This window comes from Nuphar pumila, chromosome 10, assembly GCF_984573655.1.
Source record: "Nuphar pumila chromosome 10, dmNupPumi1.hap1.1, whole genome shotgun sequence".
NCBI classification, from domain to species: domain Eukaryota; kingdom Viridiplantae; phylum Streptophyta; class Magnoliopsida; order Nymphaeales; family Nymphaeaceae; genus Nuphar; species Nuphar pumila.
The window spans coordinates 1,583,769-1,595,669 of record NC_143258.1 but is presented as its reverse complement, the minus strand read 5'-3'; positions in this window follow the sequence as shown (position 1 = coordinate 1,595,669).

Below are 11,901 nucleotides of genomic sequence, written 5' to 3'. Positions count from 1 at the left end.
AAGGATATTACAGACGCAATTCTTCCGTTAGCCCACTTGTAAGTGGGATTAGCAAAATTACCACAGGATTTTACACTCAATAGTGGGGTTAAGGGAGCTAAATAACGTTTGACAAAAATATTCGTGTAAAAAGCTAGCCGCTAGAATACGAGAAATAAGTGTGAACGGGGATTTTTAGGAAGCAGATCAGGTCATGTTGAACATGAGCGTTTTTGTTCATGCCGACGTCGTGGCCATCCGATTTGCATTTTGAAAAGTTCAAAAGTCAACAAAACCACGTGGCATTCATCCAAAATGCAAACAGACGGCCACGATGTCGGCATGAGCAAAAACGCTCATGTTCAGCATGACCTGATCTGCTTCCGGATTTTTATGAGTTGTTTTTTCCCTTAAATCTCATGGCATGTATGTGTCACATGCTTGGTTTTTAAGGGAGCCGTTGTGATGCATAAGCAAGATTTTTTAAGGCTTGAAAATAAATGTTTTAAATATTTAAATATGTAAATATTTAAAAATTATATTTTTTTATCAAAAAATACATGATCCCAACAGTAAATAGACTATGTTGAATGCATATGCAAGGTTGTTTTGCAAAAAAAAAAAAACATTAAAATTGCCTAGTTGATGCTCTAATTCTCGTATTTTTATTATTTCTCGTATATATATTCCTAACCTTAACATAAAATCTTTTCTCGAATCTCATCTCTTTTTTATCTAACGAGTCTCACAAGCTCTCATTTTTCTCTTCTTCTTCATCTTTTTCTTCAAACGGTGGACGGTGGCAACGGCAGAAACATTGAGAAAACGGGATCCTACTCCGCCTCACCCCGTTTGGACCAAGGATGGAGGAAATCAAAACCCGTGTGGAGATGAAAGCAGGGATTGAGGGCAACCTTGTGCCCCCCCCCCCCCCCCCCCCCCACCTACAGAATTTTTTTTAAAAAAAATTTAATAAATAAAAAACTATTTTTTAATCAATCAAAAACTATTTTTAATATTTTAATGATAAAGTGTATTTGTATTAAAATAATACTTTAAAATATTAAAATAATATTTTTTATGCATTGTTGTTTGTGTCCGTGTCCGAGCATGACACCTCCGAGCATGCAACATTACCAAAATGATGTGTCCCTGTGACATAGGTCTTCACGGTGTGCTACTCTGTTTAATTGCAGGCTTGTGGCTCACGGTTAAGGGTGTCAATGGTTTGGAGTATTGGCAAGAATCTGAATCCGTTTAATAGGGTCCGATAAGAGTAAAAACCATCCCATTAATAACCATATTCTGATGTTGTATAGAGTTTAACATCTTAAATCACACTAAGATCCCAATCCAGTTACATGTATTCAGGCTTATCGGCTCCGAATATTTGACATTAGCTTTTTTTTTCTTCCATTTTGGATCCCCAATCAGGTCAAATTCAGTAATGCTTACATCTGAACCAAATCCAATCTGTTCATAGTGTCCACTTTCAAATGAGTCAGTAATTACAACCTCATGTCAGCAATGACTGGTAGTTCTTTTGTTTGAAAGTCAAGCTGGCCCCTCAATTATAGGGCGGTTCGATCACAAGATACCTCAATTATGAAAGTGTGACCTACCATTCAGCTATATTATTCGATTCTTACCTTATTTGTATTGTATTTATGACGAAAAAGCCTCACCAAAGCAAAGGAAAAACCCCGGGTAGGGCCTAGGGATGGCAGTGGACCGGGGGAAAGCGGGGCCCCGCCCCGCCTCGCCCCGTTTGGACCGGGGAAGAAAGGTATGAAACGGGGATGGAGGCGGGGACGAAGGTTAAAATCCATCCCCGTCCGGGGGTGGAGGCGGGGATGGACGTGCACTTTTCCCCGCCCCGCCCCGTCCCCGCCACGATCCCCGCCCCGACCACTTTTCCCCGCAATATCCCCGCCCCGCCCCGCCCCCGCCTCATCCCCGTTTGAATCGGGGATGGAGGACATGAAACAGGGATGGAGGCGGGGGTGGAGGATAAAATCTTGAGGCGGGGCAGGGGTGGAGACCTTGTCCCCCGCCCCGCCCCGCCCCACTGCCATCCCTAGTAGGGCCTCACGATTACCTTGCCTTACGTGGCTCACCTTCGAAAGCTATGAACACACCTGTGTGCCAGCAGGGTTTGATCTAGCGTTTTCATCTCAATGCCCTCACGACCACCCCACTGGCCACGCGGGCGAACCCATGGTTGTAACCCTTACCTGACTTTAGTTTTTTCTTTCCTTAATAGGAAAGTTAAGATAACCCATATGGGCTTGAAGCCCGAGCTTAACTATCCAACTATCTTACTAGACCCTGTATTAATTGGTTGTTGAGCTACTAGTCATTGACATTTGTCAATGAAGGAAGCCTTGAAGTCATGTAATTGACATCTAGCAAATGATGGAAGAGATAAGGTGGTAGTGTCATATCCTTATCTTACACTTAATCATATATTTAAAAAAAAATCTGAAATTTTATGATAATTCAAATTCAAAATTGTACCTAGTTTTATCTTTGCTATTTCGAATTCATGCCCTTGGCTATTGATACTCCCTTTAACCATATTTAATAATTAATACATTCAAAATCGTATGTGCTCATCCTCACTTTTTTATTTTTAAGCTAAAATAATGAATTTTAATGAAAAAAGAAACAATCAATTTAGAATCTGATTACAAATTTACAAGTATGTTTTGGTTAACCATAAAATAAACGAAAATGAATTTTAATGAAAAAAGAAACAATCAATTTAGAATCTGATTACAAATTTACAAGTATGTTTTGGTTAACCATAAAATAAATGAAAAATGACCATACTGTACAAAAAAATGATGCATTTTCAAAAAATGGCCCATAATTTATCAAATTTGCTGAATAGACAATATCGTAGGTTCTCAATTTTTATTGACGCTTTTACCCTTTATAGATGCAATTTTTTTACTTTTGCATTTCATAACGCTAAAATAATACACCCATGAAACTCGTCAATAAAATCGCATCTGAGATTGCGTTGTGAAACACTATTATACAACAAGACTCGTAAGGGCCGTTGTGCCGGAGTTGGTTGTCCACCCGAAAGGGGCGAAACACTCGTGAAGGCCATAAATGTCGAGAGCAGGGTCTTGCATGCATATGAATAAAACATAATGGTAGTCCCTAGACCACACGGGCGGCCCGTGCTTCGGAATACTAAATGGGGTTGGGGTACATATTTTTCTTAGTGCACAATGCACTGGTTTGTCCAAGTGGCATTCAAAGTCCTATTAAGAAAGATTATGTTGTCGAAGCCCTTGAGGACTTATGTTCACCGTGGCAAACGATTATGATACAACCGCGAGTGACATGAATTATGTATGAACCAAAGAGTTCAAGGAACCTCCCATCACTTAGGACGTTTGTAGGTTAGGTTATCCTTAAGATCTAGGGATTGAACTCCGCTACTTCAGTAGAAGGATGCATCTGAATCAGTCAGGTAGGGCTATTCCATCATGAGAAATTTGTGGAAGTACGATAATTGCAAAATTATGAACGAGTATCACATAAAGTATTGCAAAATTCTTTTTTCTTAAGAAAGTTTGATATTGCAAATTTTTATTTGCATCACACCTATATTATAAAATTTCTTTATCTTGCAAATTTTCATCCCATATAAATGTGTGTTTAATTTTATTTTTTTCTCGTTTGTATTTGGAAAGAGTCCTCCTCTCTTTAGAACCCCAACCCTTCTGGTGATTCCAGTGAAACTTGTTTGCTCTACCTCGTGCAAGGTTGTAGTATTATTCTCCTCTACTTTTCCAGTTAGCTATTAAGGTTACAATATCTTTTTTTTCTTGTTTACCGTTTAAAGTTTACAATCTTTAGAGATTTTTACATATAGTTATTATTTTTTTTGTCAATATTCAATGGTTTTGTCAATATTTATCTTTGTTTGATTGGGGCTAGAATTGACTGAGCAGAAGCATTTATTTAGTAAGATATGATCAGAGTTGACTATGCACAAACATTAAATAGGGATTGATTGTGGGGGTATTGTGGGTTGTTGGTTTTCAGAATTATTAACTTAGTGATACATTGTGTGGTTGGTATAGGTAGTTGTGATGGATGCTAAAATAGTAACGGTATCTAAATCAGTAGCTATAAGGAATTTATAGCATTAATGTCTTGTAAAACCGGCTATATAGAAAAGTTAATGGTCCTTTAGTATAAGTGCACTCCAAAATTTGATAGTGAAGATATATGGATACATCTCTTGAACGTCGATGATATATGATCAATGTTATATAGGAGCAACATTTACTTAGTTGTTAGTAAAATGATGTGATCCCAAAATTTGCAGACCCAAATTCAGCTCCTAAGGCACAAAAGTTGCAAACAAATCCCCTAGCAGAATGATCCAGATCTGTTATCCAAGCTCCCCTTGTTGAAAACCATGTCATCTCATCAAAGTAGCCACCTCAACTAGCCATTTGGGCCCCTTGGGCATCCCCCTCATTTATGTCAAGTGAGACCCACATTGTGCACTCTCCACCTCTTGGCACCATCCAACGGCCTTAACTCCTTTAAAGGAAGCCATGTAAACTCTTGGGGTACCTTCCTTGGTAGTCCCAAGTAGGGTCTGGTGATTTGGTCCTCTTAAATGCGTAAGAAGTATTTTGCTTAAGTTAGAATTATAATTGTAAAATGGTTTTATTAGTTCTTGATAGTTATAATTTTGCATTTATTATTTCGTGTAATTGTTGATGACATTATGGAGCTTCCCTTGGCTTATAAAAATAGCTCCCTTCTATGTTTTAAGTATGATTTGAAAGATTGAACCAAGTTGTCTCCCTCTCTCTCTCTCTCAAGAAATCACCACTCTTGGAGGTCAACTTTCTCTCATTCTCTCTCTTCTACCCCCTTGGCCCCTAGACCATCTTCCCTTCTTTCTTATCCCTTATAAGTGCCTACCTCTTTGACTAGTTCATCTTGTCTCAAGGCTCATCCGGTTCGTATAAGGTGATATCAACCCTTTTGAGGTTTGGAATTGCCTAAGTACTATGTAGAACCAATTCTATATAGTGTACGTGTGGACTGCATCAAGTCCCTTCGATGGACATGGACCAACTCAGCACCATCGTGCCTCCTGGACCTTTCTTGGATAGACTCAACCATCCTCAATCCTTAGGACGCCTTTCGTAAACCGAGTAAGTTGTTAAAGCCCATTTTTCAAAGCCCATCTAATCATAAACCTCTCCTAAACTCAAATCTAAAAACAACATTTTGTTATTGTGATTTTTAAAAAAATTACCTCCTAATATATACCTAGTACAGACCTGCAAAATTAATCTCAAACACCCTTATGTGTCTTTAACCTACCTTCCAAAAATCAGATCCTAACACTTCACCACTAAGAAAAATTAAATCCGACACTGAAACCTGTTTTGCCTAAAACCCAGTCCAAGAACAAGACATGTTCCCTACCCATGTCTTGACTTGCCTGAATTTTAATTCTCAAACTAAAATGACTCAACTTCTCAAATTTTATTGTGACCCTCTTTAACCTATTCTTGGCCAAACCCCATTTTATGAGATTTTTTTTTATTTTGAGGAAAATAATTTGCTCACTCAGGGTCTTAAAAAATTAAACGTAATCCAGATCCAAAGCAAACCCAAAAGTTTGTAAAATTTTATCTCTGCAACCCTCAATCCTTTGAACCTAAGATTTTAACCCAAGATTTCCTAACATGTCCTAAGCCTTTTACTATTTTTACAGTATTTATTGAGTTGTATTTTGAGGGAACTCAGTTTTTCTTTGAATCCTACATAAACCCTATCCAAACTTGTAAACAAGACTTGATCTTTGACTTGACCAAACATAACCTAAGCTTACTTAATCCCTCAAAACTAAACCTAAGCCCCAATAAAATGCATTAATTGGTATTAGAGCATCATTCCTATGGCTCTCAAGAAACCCCAAGATCAAAACCTAGAGTTAACCTAGCCTTCACCCAATTCACGGTTGACATGACTTCTAAAATTGATGGTGTTGAATCCTGAATGACAACCCTTGAACATGAAGAAGAACAGACACATGACTATTTTTGAGAGGTATTCAGAAGATCAAGGATTTATATCGAGAGTCAATCACTTTGACCTCTCCCTTCCACGTCTTGTGAAGATCCCTTTTTCTATTTTTTGAAGAAAAAATCTTCATGATTGATTGTATAAGTTCAAAGAATACTATGTAAATCAAGAAATACCCTACAAAAATAGGTTAGGATGCGTGGTTGCTCACCTCGAAGGTGAAGCCTTCTGATAGTACCGTTGGTGTGAGCAACACTAGAGACACTAGCCTTGATAGAGTTTGAAAGAGAACTCTTGAAAATGTTTGAACCCTCTCTATATACGAATCACAATGTGGAGATAAAAAATCTGAAGCAAAAAGGATTCATCCAAGAATATCATGCAGAGTTCGAAGACTTATGCACCAAATGGGTGGTTGGTCTGAACCAGCCTTGATAGACATATTCATGGGAGGTCTCAAGAATGAGATATGCATTGAGTTCATGGCTCTAGACCCTCAAACCTTGAAAGTGTGCTTTGTAAAAGCACAAATTATAAAAGGTAGAAGAAGTTCAGCCACATAAAACGACCTACTCGACCCCCCGATCAGCCAAGTCTCGCACCCAAGTCATGGAGGGTCACTACAAGAAAAATGTTAATTAGCGACGGAAATTTGTGACAGATTATTTTCATCGCAAAGTTGCGATGGATTAGCGAGAGAAAATTAGTCATCGCTAAAATTGAAATTTGTTGTAGACTTAGAGACAGAAACATTTTGTCTCAAACTCTATCGCTAATTAGCGATGAAAAAGTTATGTGTCAAGCTTCGTCGCAACGTAGCGATGGATTAGCGATAGAATTTTTCTGTCGCTGCGGAAGTTGCTACTTAGCGACGGATTTTGACACAAAACTTTTATGTCGCTAATCCGTCACTATTTTTTAATATAAGCCTGTCTAAGACGCAAAATTCTCTCTCTCTCTCTCTGATTTCCCCTAAATTGGGTTTGAACCCTAACCCTCTGCCTTTGCCTCCGTCGACCGACCCCTTAGCAGACGATGGCCCCTTTGCCTCTGCAAGCCCTCCCTGCATCCGGCTACCTGTCGCTGACAACCCAGCCAGAATCCACCTCGTCGTTGCTTTTTTCCTTGAGCCCCACTCCTTGCCTCACCAGAGGTCACCATGCCACTGCTCCCTTTCCCTTCCCTGAGCCTCGCCACTTCTCCTTTCCATCTGCCGCTGGCGACACCCTCCACCTTCTGACCCCTCTCAGCTCTCTCTCTCTCTCTCTCTCTCTCTCTCTCTCTCTCTCTCTCTCTCTCTCTCTCTCTCTCTCTCTCTCTCACTCACTCTCTCCTAGTATCCCGTTGTCTTCCTCTTCATCTCTGCCGCCTTTGCCTCCGTCGGCCGACCCCTTAGCAGACGACGGCCCCTTTGCCTCCGTCGGCCCTCCCTACATCCGGCTACTTGCCGTCGGCCGACAGGCATAACCCCTTCTTCTTCGTCTCCTTCTTTTTTTCGGTAGACAGGCAGAGGTTGCCTGTCCTCTATTTTTTTCCTATCGACAGGCAGGGCCCAGCTTGTCTCTCTTTTTTGACCGGCAAGCAGAGGCACCCCTGCCAGTTTTTCTGATTGGAAGGGGAGACACCTCCCTCGTTCATTTCGGCCGGTAGGGGCTTTGGGCACCTCTCTCGTTCCTTTCGGCTAGCAGAGGCTTTGCCTTTACTGCCTGGGTGTTTCCGGCATGCGGGGGCAAGGCCCTTGCCCCACCCGTTCCTTCTTTTTTTGTCAAGGAAGGGTCGATTTCTCTCCTTGTCTTCTTTTTCTTTTATTTTGAGGGAGGGGCTCAGGCCCCTCCCATTTCTCCTTCTTCGTAAGGGAGGGGTTGAGACCCCCTCCCTGTTGCTTGGGTTACGAGGGAAGGGTTCGGCCTCGACTGTGCCTCCCCTCTCATCGTCGCCCTCGTCCCTCTTTGTCGTATATAAATATGCATTCCAATATATAAATACGCATGGCAGGTATGTAGCTAAGCTAATTGCATGATGCTTAGTGCTAAGCATTACATGCGACTAAAAATGCAATGAAAAAAAATACAAAGGTAAAAGCAAATCGGGTAAATACCCGTAGTGAGTAAGTAATGCAAGTACATCATATGTTATTTACTTTCTTGGATGCAACACTTTTTGGTTTACACACTCACTTAGTTGTGGATATCTAGGACTATTTTGCTGGAGTTCAGAGATCATGTTGAGCATAATTTGAATATATGCAAATAGAAGTGTTCTTATTTTTGTAGTTCAGAGTCCATCTAGTCATGGTAGTAGTTAGCGAGATATTGAAGTGTGTTTGCTGTAGGTACATGTTTGACATTATTGTGATATAAATGATTGAATGTACTGCAATGTTTGATGTGACTTTATCCTTGCTTGCATGAAGTTATTTTCGAATTAATTATGCACTTCATATGAAATTATATTATGAAAACATGCTTAAATTGAATGTATCATGTTTATGAATATGATTTTATCATTCTAAATATGTTTGTGATATATATATATATATATATATATATATATATATATATATATATATATATATATATATCATGTATCAATGCTTGCATGAAGTTATTTTTAAATTAAATATGCCCTCCATGTGAAATTGTATTATATATAAAAACATACTTAAATTGAATGTATCATGTTTATGAATGTGATTTATCTTTCTAAATATCTTTGTGATATATATGTGTGTATCATATATCGTGTATCCATGCATGCATGAAGTTATTTTCGAATTAAATATGCCCTCCATGTGAAATTGTATTATAAACACTACAAAAAAATAGGTGATTAGCGATGGAATTTTGCGACGAAATTATTTCATCGCTCGTTAGCAACGGATTAACGAGAGAAACACATCTGTCGCTATAATCAATGGAATTTATGAAAATAGCGACGAAATATATCCCGTCGCAAAATCCGTCGCTAATTAGCGATGGATTTTGCGACGGTATATATTTATTCTATTAATAATCATTGCAATATGCAAGTTATCATAATGTTATCATTAATTATTAATGCATACTTTAAACATTATTTTGTAAGAGGCAACAAATGGTAGAACGATATGGCGATGACGCTACTCAACATCCATCATTTGATCCTGCAGCATGGGTGACTGCAACAGGTGAACCCAAAAAGGGTCATGTGTTCGGGTTTGGGAGTAATATGAACACTTCACCTGTTATTGCTTCTTCCAGTTACGGCTCACAGACTTCTTCCGTCGACATAAGCTCCAAGCAGCATCCTATTCTTTCTGGTGATGATGTACGCCAGATCGTTAAGGACACCATGCGTGACTACTTCCATGAAACCGTCGCCGACGTTCTCCGAGCTGAGTTCAACAATTTTTTGCTGAACAGAGGAACTTCGATTACAGGTCTCTCTCAGGTATGAAAGTTTCATGCAATATATTACATGTCGTTAGATTTCATGTAACTTTGATTGCCTTAACATATTCATTTTTGTTTACTGCCTTAGAACACATATGAGCATGCTATAATCACATATTCAATTTTTTGGCTGCCATAGAACACATATGAGCATGCTAGAATCACATATACAACTTTTTGCCTGCCTTAGAACACATATGAGCATGGTAGAATCACATATAGAGTTTTTCTGACTGCCTTAGAACACATATGAGCAGGCTATAATCACATATTCAGTGTTTTGACTACCTTAGAACACATATGAGCATGATCGAATCACATATATAGCTTTTTGCTTGCCTTAGAGCACATATGAGCATAGTAGAATCACATATAGAGTTTTTTGTCTGCCTTAGAGCACATATGAGCATGCTATAATCACATATAAAGTTTTTTGCCTGCCTTAGAGCACATATGAGCATGATAGAATCACATATAAAGTTTTTCTAACTGCTTTAGAACACATATGAGCATGCTATAATCACATATTCAGTTTTTTGACTGCCTTAGAACACATATGAGTGTGCTATAATCACATATTCAGTTTTTTGACTGCCTTAAAACACATATGAGCATGCTAGAATCACATATAGAGTTTTTTTACTGCCTTAGAACACATATCATTCATGATAGAATCACATATAAAGTTTTTTGCTTTGCCTACTTTAGAGCATATATGAGCATGATAGAATCACATATAAAGTTTTTTTGACTGCCTTAGAACACATATGAGCATGCTATAATCACATATTCAGTTTTTTTACTGCCTTAGAACACATATGAGCATGATCGAATCACATATATAGCTTTTTGCCTGCCTTAGAGCACGTATGAGCATGGTAGAATCACATATAGAGTTTTTCTGGCTGCCTTAGAACACATATGAGCATGATATAATCACATATAGAGTTTTTTTACTGCCTTAGAACACATATCATTCATGATAGAATCACATATAGAGTTTTTTGCCTGCCTTAGAGTACATATGAGCATGATAGAATCACATATGGAGTTTTTTTACTGCCTTAGAACACATATGAGCACATGATAGAATCACATATAGTGTATAATTTATTTCAATATATTTTGTTTATCAATACTGACTGTTCTTTTCTTGTGTAGGTTGTTAGCGATAATCAGCGTAGCGGAGCTGAAGGGACAGATCAAGGCAATGAACAAGAAGACGCACAAAATCTTGGTGATGATTAGATTAATGTGTTGAATTTGTTCTATTTTTTTTTGTTTCAAAAATGTAATTGTTGAATTGTAAATAATTAAACTTGTTAATTTTAAAGTGAAACGATTAATTATTTTAGTTTCCTTTTATATATAATTTTATGTGTACTTTATTTTTTATTTACAGGAAATATAAATTGTATAGGAAATATAAATTGTATAGGAAATATAAATTGTAGTGTTCTCGATATTTAATTTTCAAATATTTTTTTATTTTTTTCTTGTTTGCGACGGATATATCCGTCGCTATATATATAATTTAGCGACGGCTTAGCAACGACTGTAAATCCGTCGCCAAGCCAAGGTCGTCGTTTAGTACCGACGGATTTGCGACAGAATCCGTCGTTCGTTATTCCATCACAATTAGTGATAGAACTGGCGACGGATTTATGCCGTCGCCAGTTAGCGTCGAAAAAATTGTGACATAAGCTATCCGTCGCTAAGCCGGTTAACGATGGAATAGCGACGGAATGAGGTTGTCGCTAATCCACTGCTTTGTTGTAGTGAAAAGCATGTTTAAATTGAATGTATCGTGTTTATGAATGTGATTTCATCTTTCTAAATATCTTTGTGATATATATTTATATATATATATATATGTGTGTGTGTGTGTCGTGTATCATGTATCTATGCTTGCATAAAGTTATTTTTGAATTAATTATGCCCTTCATGTGAAATTGAATTATAAAAACATGCTTAAATTGAATGTATTGTGTTTATGAATGTAATTTCATCTTTCTAAATATCTTTGTGGTATATATATATATATATATATATATATATATATATATATATATATATATATATATATATATATCAAACAATGCATGATAAATTAAATATTTTCTTCATCATAGCATTCTTATGATTCTCTGTTAACTGGTTAGGATAATATCTGTAACATCATAGGACAAAATGGCTGCAAACCATGAATGAATGTATCATAGAATAGTTGACAATGAGGTATCACTTGAATATATAGATGGCGTTGAAAGTTTTATTGAATTTGCAATGGCAAGTGTCAGTACAGTGGATCCCATCGGTCGGATCAAGTGCCTCTGCACGATGTGTAAGAACAATCGATTTGTAGAACCTCATGGTGTTAGACATCATCTATATAGAAAGGTTTTTATGAGTG